Source organism: Acartia tonsa, chromosome 8 (genome assembly GCF_053477335.1).
Source record: "Acartia tonsa isolate MP-2025a chromosome 8, ASM5347733v1, whole genome shotgun sequence".
In the NCBI taxonomy this organism is placed as follows: Eukaryota; Metazoa; Arthropoda; class Copepoda; order Calanoida; family Acartiidae; genus Acartia; species Acartia tonsa.
Window position 1 is genome coordinate 43,328,619 of NC_137267.1, and position 13,123 is coordinate 43,341,741.

Sequence of the window (13,123 nt, forward strand, 5' to 3'; positions counted from 1 at the left end):
AGACGAAGAAAGTCACTCAATGTGACGTCATAAAAATAAGGGAATAACCATCTCTTTTTTAGGGGTTTTCTTTCCTACTCCTCCTCTACTCATCCCTAATTTTTATGACGTCAGAATTTTTTTGAGCGACTTTCTTTGTCTTCCTTAATAAGTTTTAATTATATTTTTAATCTATGGTCTAATTTTAAAGCTTCATTGTTATGGATGTTGTTATACTTGTTATATTGTTCTTGCATTTTAATTCTTGTTTTTTGCACAATATGTTGTATTTAGCAAGAAAGAAATTCAATGAGAATTATATCTAAAGCCGAGTCTTCTTATTTTGGCTTATAAAACAACATTTCATGGTTTTACCATGTAGTCAAAATAAGAGCATACAATATAAGTATTAAGTAATAAAAACACGAAAAACTACAACTCGCCCCCTTATTTCTAACTTTATCAATGCCCAACTTTACTTTACCTGAATAATAGTTGAAGAATATTATTTCTGCTATTGCTTCGAAGACGATTAATATCCGCTTAATTAGAACCGGTTTTCGGCCATACTGAAAAATCATGCATAGAATAGTGTCACAGACAATTTTACACGAATAATGAAATTAAAAAATAATCAATACCAGTTTTGTTAGCCTTTGCGTTCGACCCCTCGGGGCGAATAAAACTTGTTTTAATCCTATGATTGTAATGACCGCGGAAAGCTGTCTATAATACGATGCGATAATTAACTATTATGTAAATTTAGTTCAACTAGGATAGTCAAAATAAAATGTAGATATAGCTACTTTACTGTTGAAATGCAGAAACTCCAAACGCAATGTTATGTAAGTACTAGAGTTGGCTCGATATAATTATCTCCCTATTGGCTAGTTTTCTATATGCATATCTATTTCTCAATAAATCTATTTTCCTCACCCGGCATTACTATCCTAAAAGAAAGTAAATATTTAATAATTTAAATGATTTTTAAAAGATTTTTTTAAATTATATTTTTTTCTTTACATTACCATCACCAAAGGGTTAATGATGATGATTACAATTTTATTTTAATATTTGAACACACAAAATGTCGCCACAATCGAATTCTTTTAAAACATAGTTTTCTTAAATTTATCATATTATAAATTTAAATTTTCTTTTTTATGATTAGAAATTAAATACATCAATATAAGGTAAATAGCAACATGAAATGAAAAAAATGAATTTATTTTTAATAAAGTAAAATAATGGGTCTTATCGTTCTGGGCAATGAGAGTTTATTATGGATTATTGGAGCACTATGAGTTTTAATCATATATTCCTTGGAAAACTTGAGCTCGTTTATAGACATTTATTTCCTATATAGATCTGACATGGATCTTGAAGCAATTAGGCAGGCCGTTTTGTACATGTTAAAAATTGGAAGATTTCATTAAATAAAAGTAATCGCAAATATACTTAGTAAATAACAATTCGCATACAATATTTTTGATAGCCTGATATCTAGTTGCCGAAAGTGTACGCAGTTTCCTGGGTGTTTCCTCATCCTCGCTCAATATTTACTACTAGCTACAAATCTTCAAACTTCCCTTAAAAAAATCAAAATTTGAATGTGTAAACGATTTATACAATATACATTATAAATTTGAATTTTTTAAATTTTGATTTTTTTTTTTGAAGTTTGAAGCTTTTTTAGCTAGTAGTAAATATTGAGCTAGGATGAGGAAACACTCAGGAAACTGCGTACACTTTCGGCAACTAGATATCAGGCTATCATATTTTTGTATGTGTTTTTTCTGCTCATAAAGCATGCTATTTTTCTTACATATTTTTTTCTCGCTGTAAAGCGCAGTTACTCCTTAATTCATTTTGCTAATGTAACTTTTTTTTAATGCGACAGGGAATCAATAGTTATTTATCGCATTATATTATAGACAGCTTTCCGTGGATATAAAAATTTAAAATGATAAGATTAAAACTAGGTTTGAGTAGTTATTGAGATCTTAGGCTTTAGACAAAATAACCTTCATACTATTTTGAATAGGAATATTCTAGCTTGATTTGGCTACATGGATAAGATCATTCATGTTTTGTATTTTCTTACATTAGCCATAGTTGTTTAAACTCTCCTAAAAATAGAATAGATTTAAATGTTAGAGTTTTAATCCAATTAAAAAAAGAGGCTATGTCTAATATCCCATCTAGCTTGTATCAAAGAAAATTGCATACACAGAATTGCGTGCACAGGGCTTTAACTAGGAGATTAAAAATGGGAAGGCAATTCTTTTAAATATCTTATTTTATGGCCGGGGGTTTAGACACCTCACTTCTGCATACTCATGGTCAAAGAGTATTTATTTCATCAAAAAATATTTCCACCTTTTACATTGCATTTTTTATTTTTTTTTAGAGGGGGGTAATATATGTAGAATATTGGTATTTTGTTTATATGTAAGTCTCTCTTTTATATTATTCCTCTATTTGCTGAATTATAATGTATTATAGAAAGACAGATATAATATCTCAACTCTATGCTTTCTTTTTGAATATGACAATTAGAGGACAGAAAAAAATAACAATTTTCTGCTAAATAGTTTTGCTTCTTTACTCTACCGTCCTTCAAGTGAATGAATTTATAAGAGTACATTATAGGGATCTAAAGGGATAAGACAATGGCCGTTAAATTGATATACATCCCCGCTTTGGCACACAACCAATAAAAATTCATTAAAAGTCCTCAAAGTTGTTAAACCAACGAATAAGAAAACGGTATCATAAAACTTTGGGGACTATTGTAGTAAACAGCCCTTGATCCCCTCTCTCTCTCTGATATTTTATAAAAATTATAATACATAACTTAAAATCTTTATAATTTGTCCAATATATGACATTTAACAAAATTAATTTTAATAATAGCAGAAAAAAGGACATTATTATACAAAAAAATTGAAAAATCTTTTGCATTTTTTATTTTAAAATTCGCTACAAGATTTTTTTAAAAAAATTTTAAAAAGAGGGGTATTTTAATGGTGGTATTTTTTCAGTACATAGAAACTGATTTTAAAACTGTAACTTTTTTTCTCCATTTATCTTTGTGTAACATAATAATTAGAAGTGAGAAAAAAGTTTTCGTTTTTTTTCAAATTTAGGCACATGGGTCTAAATAATACTATTATTTTTTTTATTTTTTCAAAAATAAGGGTGGGGGGTATAAAAGCTCTATGTGCACTTTGTTTTCTTTGTTTGAGATTTATTGCCATGAAGTTTTTTTTGTGTAAACTTCTTGTCGTAAAGTATTTGTAAAATTTCAACAGGCGTGGCAAAATTTTAAGGTACATTTTGATTTTAAAAAGCATAAAGAAATCATGAAGGAAAGAAATTTACTTGGCTAAATTTGAGATTTTGATCTAATGTTTCACTTTAAGCTTTTTATTTCAAAAGGATAATTTTGTTTTGTGCATTTTTAAGGATATTTAATCCAATTTATTTCAATTTAATAGAATTTTATTACAAAGAAAACAAGGATGACAATATTTCAGATGTGTTGAGACTATTCTGTCCAAACACTCATGGTATTAGGTGAAGTAAAACCCAACACCCCAAACATGTGCAATCACCTTACCCAATATAACCTAACCTATCCTAAAATAACCTAAAAAAGCCATTTTAAAAATACGACGAATCGCCCATTAAGGGGCGTTGCCACGAAAGGGACTATTCCCTCTTTTTTTTTCAGGGAAAAGAAATGATAAATTGTAGAGCAGATGCGCATGTAATAAATAGGATATGAGAAGTAATCCCCACAGAAATCTGTTATTTGTTTTCTCAGACACGAATATTCTTACCTACATTTTTACTTCATAAGGTTAGAAAAAAAACTTTCCAGTAAGGCTTCGAAACCGATCAGCTGGATTAGAACCGGTTTTCATCCATTCTGAAAAATTCTGTATAGCATCGTTCTACAGACAAAACTGGTTTTAGTGCTTTAGAATGCTGTCTATAATACGAGGCGATATTGAATAACTATTCTTTTCTAATAATATGATTCCATTTGATTTTTACCAACATAGCTTAGGGGTGGAGGGATATTTCAATAACATAACTACTGCAGTAATCTAACTAAATGATGTCTATCAGTTTGTCCGTCCGGGTGAAGATCTTGCTGGAATGATTGGGCTCCTTTTTAAAGGGAATATCCCAAATGGTCATAACAATAGAAGTAATATTTATCATTTTAAGAAACATAGTTTAAATTTCTTACAAAATTTTATTTTCAACTACAACAATATTTTACAAAGAAATCTATGAAAAATATTATGTTAAATCCTTAATAATCCTGTTAATGTTAATATTTATGTAAATTATCCATGATTTTTTTTCATTTATTACCTAGCATAAGTAGACATTAGGGAAATATAATTTGTTTTCGGATGTGTATGATCTCAATAAGCAGTTTATCTCTACCATACTCTTAAAGTAAACTGGTTTCATATTAGTTGGATTTTTTTTGTCAAAAAGCGGATTTAAATTTAAGTATTGATCACGCCTGAGGCGCGGCTGTCGAGCCCTGGATTTTGTGCATACTAATAATACTCAATATTGGATTTCAGTGCTGGATAGGCGCTTTGGGGTAGAGCACCTTATTTTCTTAATTCTCAAAAAATTGGAATATTTAGGTAATAGGGAATATTAAATGGTATGTTATTCAGGTACCCAAAACCATAATTTCGTATTATTTGGCTTCAATTTTTTTCTCTGTAATTTATGTATATTTGAATTAGTGATCTTAAGGAATGGACGAATTGGTGGACGGACAGAAGAACAGACAAGTAGATTCATTAAGGATTAATTTTTCAGTTCTTCTTTTGGAATATCAATATTGCTATCAATATCTCAGATTTCTTTTTACATTTTTTCCTGGATTTATTTTTTGTTTGTATCTATAGAAACATGTATTAATAAGTCTGGATAATAGAGTTCTAATTGTAGATTAATGAAATACAAGCTCAATTATTTCCATAATTAGTACAGAGCGAGTACAGTATTTGTGTTTAAAAAGGGGACACAAAATTGTTTAGAATATGAACCGCCAGGTATACTTATTCGTTTTGCTTAACAACATTTTGACTATTGACTCTAGTGGCGTGGTGACGCTTTGGGTACAAGTTCTCGCCACGTCACCTTTGAGCATACTCTGCATATAAATTGCATTGTAACGTACTCAATCTCCCAGGGTATCAACATTCATCAGACAACCAACCCTTTGATTGCAGAAACTTTGTCTGAGAAGTCCTAATTGTGCATGGTAATGAGTTGCGCCAGTTTTGGGCCATGGCATTCCCCATACTCTAACTATTTATGTAGCGCATCTGACATAGTAGCAGTAGAAACCATTTTAACGTCTTTAGATATGACGCAGTGTCAGCCCGAGATTCGAACCTATAACCTTCCCGGCGACGAGTGGATGCGCTACGTGATGAGCCACGGTCAAGTTAAGCTTAACAACCTTGGGGACTTTTATTAAATTTTTATTGGTTGGTTTATTTAGTTGAGTGTCCAACCGTTTCAACCCCTAATTGTAATCTAAAGAAGAGGTAATTTTGTGTATCATCATTGTGGATGTACATAAATTTATTGGCCATTATCTTATTTAATTTTCCACTTTTGTCTCATTACCACACTTAAAAAGTCCTTTTAGTTATAGACTTCTATCTTTTGAACCAAAAGATTAGATGGACTGGTTTTAGAAGCGTTAAACGTAAACCCTTCTACACAACCTCACTTCTTTGGAAAGGCTTAAGAATATGTTCCCTAATAAATAAAAGGAAAAATAATCAATTCTATATCGTCAGATAATCTGTTTAATCATAATATATCTATAGTAACACTCTATATAATACCTCTATTATATCTTAATTTATAAAAACAATAAAAAAATCACTCTAATCTAATAGCTCTATTATATGTTGGTGTATAAGAACAATTAATCTTCCTCTTTCCGTCTCTTAATTCTATTACGCCCGATGCAATGGAAAAGAAAAGTTTCCCAAAAAAAAAAAATATTTTGCCCCAAACCATTCCAAATTTAAAGGTAAAATTAGTAAGATAATGTATTGTTTATTATCTTCATACGTTTTTGCTTTCATGCTTTACATTTTATCAAAAGATATATTCAAAATGTAGATTTTAAAATTTTTATTATAACGCGAAAAAGAGGGCACTATTAAGATCTCCAGACAAAAGTCGTGAAATCAAATAATTTATTGTCTATTGGGCTAGCAGTTACGCCCTTAGATGCCTTCAGGGGCTCTATAGGGAGGGGTTGGGGGTAAGGCAACCATCAACTTTCAATTTTAGTATTAAAAATAAAGGGAGAAAATTTCGGGGAGGTTTTACTCTTCAGGGAAGGTTGGAGGTATCCTCTCCAAAAATTATTTGTGTATGAATTAGTTTTAAATCTTCAAAGTACCTAAAATAAGCTTGCCTTTAAAGGAGAACCATATTGGTCTAGCAGTTAGCAAGATCCTAAGCTACAGACAGGCACACAGACTTTCAGAGATTTGTACACCCTGTTACTTTTGTATAGTTTCTGTGGAATGTTTGTCTATGTTGCCAAGATCACTCATCAGGACACTATTGTGTAGAGACAGACAGACACCAGTGATATTTAAGAGATAAAACAATGGATGATAAATGATGTACTCAATGGTTTAAAAGTTTGGACACTACCAGTTTTGGACCGACCGATCCTAATTCAAAAATTGTACCGACAGTTTGTATCGTAATAATAATACACAATTTTCTACGAATAATAAAATAAAAATCATAATATTGAAACCATTTTTGTTAGCCAAAGGAACTAATAAAATTGGAATCATACTAAAAAATTATGTATTGCATCCAATTACAGCCAATTTTCCTTGAATATTAAAATAAGAATCATAAAATTAACCCATTAGTGCCGAACTTCCCCCCTGTCGTCAGAATCACTTGAAATTTTAAACACAGCTTCCTTAAGGGATTTTTTTTTTTGCGTCGTTTCCGACGCATTCGGACTAATCATTTTTCCCATGCGTCTATTATGTACCATATCGGACTAATCATCTTAGGCTTTTACTGTATAATCTATTAGTTGCTTCGCCCCTAACCTCTAGGGTGGGTGGGGAATGTCAGAAAAATAGCATAAAACCATCCCAAGATATTTATAAAGCTTTCCTGATAAGTAAAACCAATTCAGACCCAAAATTTCTATAATCTTTAGCTTCAGACAAAAACCTTACTACTTTATAGTATGGAACACTATTCTAGCAGCGGCTTCGCCCCTAGAGGCATCCAGGGACCCTTGGGTTTGGGGGGAGTCAAACCCCCTCTTTCAATTACAGTTTTTAAAGAAAAATCTTTAAAAAATAATGAGAGGGGTTTATTATTTTCTAGGGGTGATTTCTCCTAGAGCGGTTGTGGTACTCTCCCCCAAAATAGTTATAAACCTTACCAGGTCCTATGAGAAGCTAAAATGTAAAGGAGAACCATATCGGTTCAGTGGTTAGTGAGATCCCTTAGTACACACAGACACATGTATGTAGAATGTATTTAGATCCTGTTACTTTATTAAAAGGATACATAACACAGATACTCTACAATCAGTGTCTGTCTGTACGTCCATTCGTCTGTATAAAACAATTCAGAATATAATTATTTGGTACTAGTGGCTACGCCCCTAGAGGCCTTTAGGGGCACTTGAGATTGGGAGAGGTCATTGAATTCTACAACAATATTTTTTATTTTAGATTTAAAAAGAATTAATTTCATTAAGTTCATTCTATCTTTTTTTGTGTTGGGGGTCTTTTTTAAGTGGCGATTTCTCTTTGGAGGGTGGTGGTACTCTCCCCTAAAATATTTATAAACCTTACCAGGTTCTATGAGAAGCTACAATGTAAAGGAGAACCATATCGGTTCAGTGGTTAGTGAGATCCCTTGGTACACAACACACAGACACATGTAGAAAGTATAACCTGTTACTTTATTAAAAGGATACATAACAAAGATACTCTACAATCAGTGTCGGTCTGTACGTCTATTCGTCTGTATGAAACAATTCAGAATATAATTATTTAGTACTAGTGGCTACGCCCCTAGAGGCCTTTAGGAGCACTTGAGATGGGGAGAGGTCATTAAATTCAACAACAATATTTTTTATTTAAAAAGAAAATTTCATTAAGTTAATTCTATTTTTTCTTGTGTTGGGGGGTCTTTTTCAAGGGGCGATTTCTCTTTGGAGGGTGGAGGTAACCTCCCCAAAAATAGTTGTAAACCTTCCTAGGACCTATGAGAAGCTACAAAGTAAAAAAAGAAGCATATCAGTTAAGCAGATAAACAGATAGATACCCTTTCACTGTATTACAATGTTTAGCAAAGAAATATGATTTTGTCGACAATTATATTGAACAACCCAATACATGACAACCCCTCACCCCCCCCCCGTCAGCCCTTGTTAATCCTTAAAGTTTTATAATAACTTTTTCTTATTTGTTGTCTTACCAACTGTGGGGAATTGTATTTGTATTTTGATTGGTTGGTTTATTAAGTGTCCAAATGTTTCAACCACTAAATGTAATCTACAGAAAGATTTTATGGTATAATATCCCTGAGTAAGTACATCAATTTATCGGCCATTGACTTACTATTTCAGATCCCTAACCAATACATTTCTTAGTTGTAGCGTAGTTGTTAATTATTTGGATGCAATTATATATATACAGACGGACGGATGTACAGACAGACCATAATTGTAGAGTATTTGCGCTATTTTTATGAATATATTAACAGCTAGGCTGCAATAAAAATTACGGAAGTATAAACAAATTTACAGTCTTTAATTGGCTGTAATTTTGAATATATAGACAGACATACATACATTCCCTAGTTGTAAGGTAGCTATTATTTATTTGGATGCAATTATGGAAATACAGACAGGTGAACGTACAGACAGACCCTAGTTGTAGATTATCTGCGCTACTACTTTTATATCCTTAAAATAAAGTAACATGTTATTGTATGTCTTTGTGTGTGTACCAAAGGACCTTGCTAACCACTGAACCTATATGGTGCTCCGTTACATGGTAGCTTCTACTAGGTCCTGGTAAGGTTTATAACTATTTTGAAGGAGGGTACCACCACCATCCCTTAAGAGAAATCATCCCTAGAAAATAAAAAAAAATTAAAATTAAAAAAAAACTTTTTCTTTAAAAAATTGTAATTGAAAGAGGGGATTTAACTCCCCCTGCAATCTAGGGGGCCCTAGATGCCTCTAGGGGCGTAGCCGCTGCTTGTATTGTATTCCATACTATAAAGTAGTAAGGTTTTTTGGCTCAAGCCAAAGATTACAGAAATTGAAGTTCTGAATTGGTTTTACTTATCAGGGAAGCTTTATAAATACCTTGGGATGGTTTTAAGCTATTTTCCTGACATCCCCCACACATCCTAGAGGTTAGGGGCGTAGCAACTAGTAGATTATAGGAGATTATACAGTAAAATCCTAAAATGATTAGTCCTATAAGGTCAAAAAGGACGCAATGGCTAAAATGATTAGTCCGAATGCGTCGAATACGACGCACAACAATTTATCAAAAAAAAGTATGTAAACTAACTAAAATTAAAGAAACTAAAAATATATAACAAATGCTATAATTAATTATAAATAAGTATGTTTTAATTCTTTAAAAGAAAAAAGTTAGGCCTGGTGTGGAAATTTTTTCCTATTTTTTCCACTTCTGCCATGAAAATATGATTTCATCTGGTCATCGAATGAAGTGAGAGGCCAAGCAATGTAGAGGACAAAACTTAAAGCTCTATTCAGTTATTTACAAACATTTAAAAAGGACAGCATAAAAAAATAGAGTGATAGTATAGGTTTGAATTTGTGCGTCGTTTAAGACCCTATTGTCATTAATGGGTACCAGTTTTATTAGCTTTGTCCTTCGTAAAGCTGTCTATAATACAAACCGAAAATAACTACTATTTTATTAAAAGTTGTATAATATGTACTTAAAATCAAGTTGATTATGTAAAACAAGTTTTTTACTACTCTTTAAAAAAATCTTAGAATTATATTTAGTAGCTAATTATATTTGTAACATGTTATATTTAGTTTTCTTTGTTTGAAAGTTACCCAACAACTTTTTATTTTATTTATTCTTAATTCTAAAATAAAGCATATGATGAATCTATCTGTCTATCAAGGGATGTCTAAGGGGGGGGGGGTAGGGGTGTTTAGCCCCTCCCTCTAAAATTAACATTGAAGAACGACTTCCAAAAAAAATTCCTAATGAAAAGTTGTTAAATTTATCTTTTATTTAGAATTGAAATTAAGTACTGTACCCAGGGATCTAAAGGGATAAGACAATAGCCGATAGATTGATGTACATCCCTATTGATTATAAACAAAACCCCTCATGGGATAGAGGCGCAGCCGATAGCAATTTTATATTTGTCAATGACTATATTCAAAATACTTTAAGTTTGGTTGTATAATTATACTAACAAGTATATCAAACATCCATAATAGCAAAGCTTATATTGTAAAACGACTTTCAAATAACATTACCCACTTGAGTTATGTAGTTGCAATAATATATATAGTATTCGTACATATATTCACATAGGTAAATTTTTCTTAAAGTTAGGTTGCTATAATGGTCCTAATTTATTGTTTAGTTCATTCATTCATCAAGTAGGATTGGAGGGGATGTGGTAAAACTAAAGAGTATTATTAGTGTACATGAAAATCTTGTCCAACATCCAAGGAATAAAATATTAGGTACTCTTAGGGGTTTTTTAATTTTTTTTGGGAGTGGGGGTTTATGAAATATATAACAGACTTACGGACAGACTTAACATAAATACATAATTTTGGAATGTAAAAACAATTTCTACGGAAATAAACGTTTGACAATGTACAAGATTTAATTAAATTTTCTAGTGTTTTTAAAAGAAGCGTAAATAGATCATTTTTCTTACACTTTTTTAGTGCGTAGCATATCTACAACAACTAAATGAATTCCTAGTCGTATTATAGACTTGTTTAAAACCAGTTTTGTTAGACTCAAGGGGCCGACAGACCGGGCTAACAAAATTAGTATTGATTTTATGATTTGTATTTTAATATTTATGGAAAATTGTCTATAATACGATGCTATACATGATTTTCAGTATGCCTAAGAACCGGTTCTAATCCAGTGGACATTTATCGGTTTTGATGCCATACTGGAAAAGTATTTCTAGCTCCTCTAAGGGGCTCTAACCATACGGGAGCCTAGCCCTACCAGCTACTATCCCTGGGTGGCTCCTTTAACCTTTACTTAACCTATCCTGAAAACATACGTATTTTACAATGTGGTATAGGTTTAATATGATAGAAACTACGTTTTTTAGATAAAGATAAGGTTCCTTAGCAATAATTTTGACTTAATATATGAGCTTCGCTTTCAATGAAGCGTTCTTCCTTTCTATTTCCTTACATAAACTAATGAATTGACCCAGGGAGGGAGGGGACATTGGACTATTTATTACACTAGTACCCAAAGTTCCATAATTACGTTTTCTTGTTCCCTGGCTTTTAAATTATCCATTTTTATTATTAAATTTTTATTGGTTAAATAATAAACTAGCAGTGTTTAATTAGAAGGGTAGTTGTGTTTATCATGATTGGGGATGTGAATAAAGTAATCGGCTATTGTCTTATCCCTTTAGAACCCTGAAAATGACCTAATATCTCCTCTAGTTAGGGCAATGAAAAAAAGTTTGATAAAGACTAATATTCTAAAATAAAAAAATATTATTGCGGTACAGAATTTTAATAATTTCTCTTTGTGATAAATCATTGGGTATAATTTTATTTAAAGAAAACCTACTTGCCCTATGTTATATTTTGATGTGTTGAAAATTCGATAAGAAGTTGACATTGAAATGTAAATCTTATTTATTCCAAATGTTTTTAAACATGTTCTTCTATTCGTTGAATCTTAGCTCTTGATTGGTTTATATAAACTGTGTGTATAATGAGTTTATTTTCTTAATTGTATGTGTAAAAAACGTATCGGATCTACTGCAGTTCACGGTAAAATATTGCTGGTAACGAATATTGCTAAAAATCTATGAATTTTAAAGGCTGCTAGCTGCCAAACGGCTGAACGTACAGATCATGCCCGCACACTGTTTTAAGCGGCATAAGAAGGCCTACAAATAATCTGGAATAGCCATAAATCAATAATACATAATTATCTCGCAGTGCATAGAAATGCGCGAAAAAGGCTTATTTTAAGCATTTTTTCTTCAGTGAAGCTTTCCATGTGCATCATTGGATCTTGGCTATTCCAGATTATTTGTAGGCCTTCTTATAACGCTTAAAATGGTGTGCGGGTATGATCTGTACGTTCAGCCGTTTGGCAGCTAGCAGCCTTTAAAATTCATAGATTTTTGGCAATATTCGTTACCAGCAATATTTTACTGTGAACAGCAGTAGATCCAACTTACCAATCATTGTCTTATCCCTAAAGATCCCTTTAGAAGAAAAAATTCATTTTTGATTTAAAGGATAAATTGAAACAAAATAGATTTCAAAATTAATTTGTTTTATCTACGAGAATGTTTACCCCTATCTCTGTAAAAATATAAACGTACTGCTGTGCTAAGAAAATGATCTTTTGACAATGGAATTTTAGGAATTTTCGTTTTAGTCAAATATTCAAAAACAATAACAAGAATAATTTTATTCATATTGATTACATCAAAAAGGAAAGAACCGGTATTCAGCCATACTGAAAACTCATTTATAGCACTAATATTTAAAAAAAAACATTAAAGTATTACCAGTTAGCACGAGCCTTCCACCCCTCAGGCCAACAATACTGGTTATAATCCTTTGGTTTTTATTTTAATATCAGCAGAAATCAGTAAATAAAACAACGCGATAGGTAGCCAAAGTTAAAATTAATATTGAGTAAAAATAGAGAATAGTATAAAGATATTTGAATTAAATATGACTTTCTTATTTTAACGCTTGTGGAGTGTTAGACCTTATTTAGCAGAACATTAATTTGTATGTTTAAACAAAATTGTAAATAAATTTGTTGCAAAATTGCGTAAA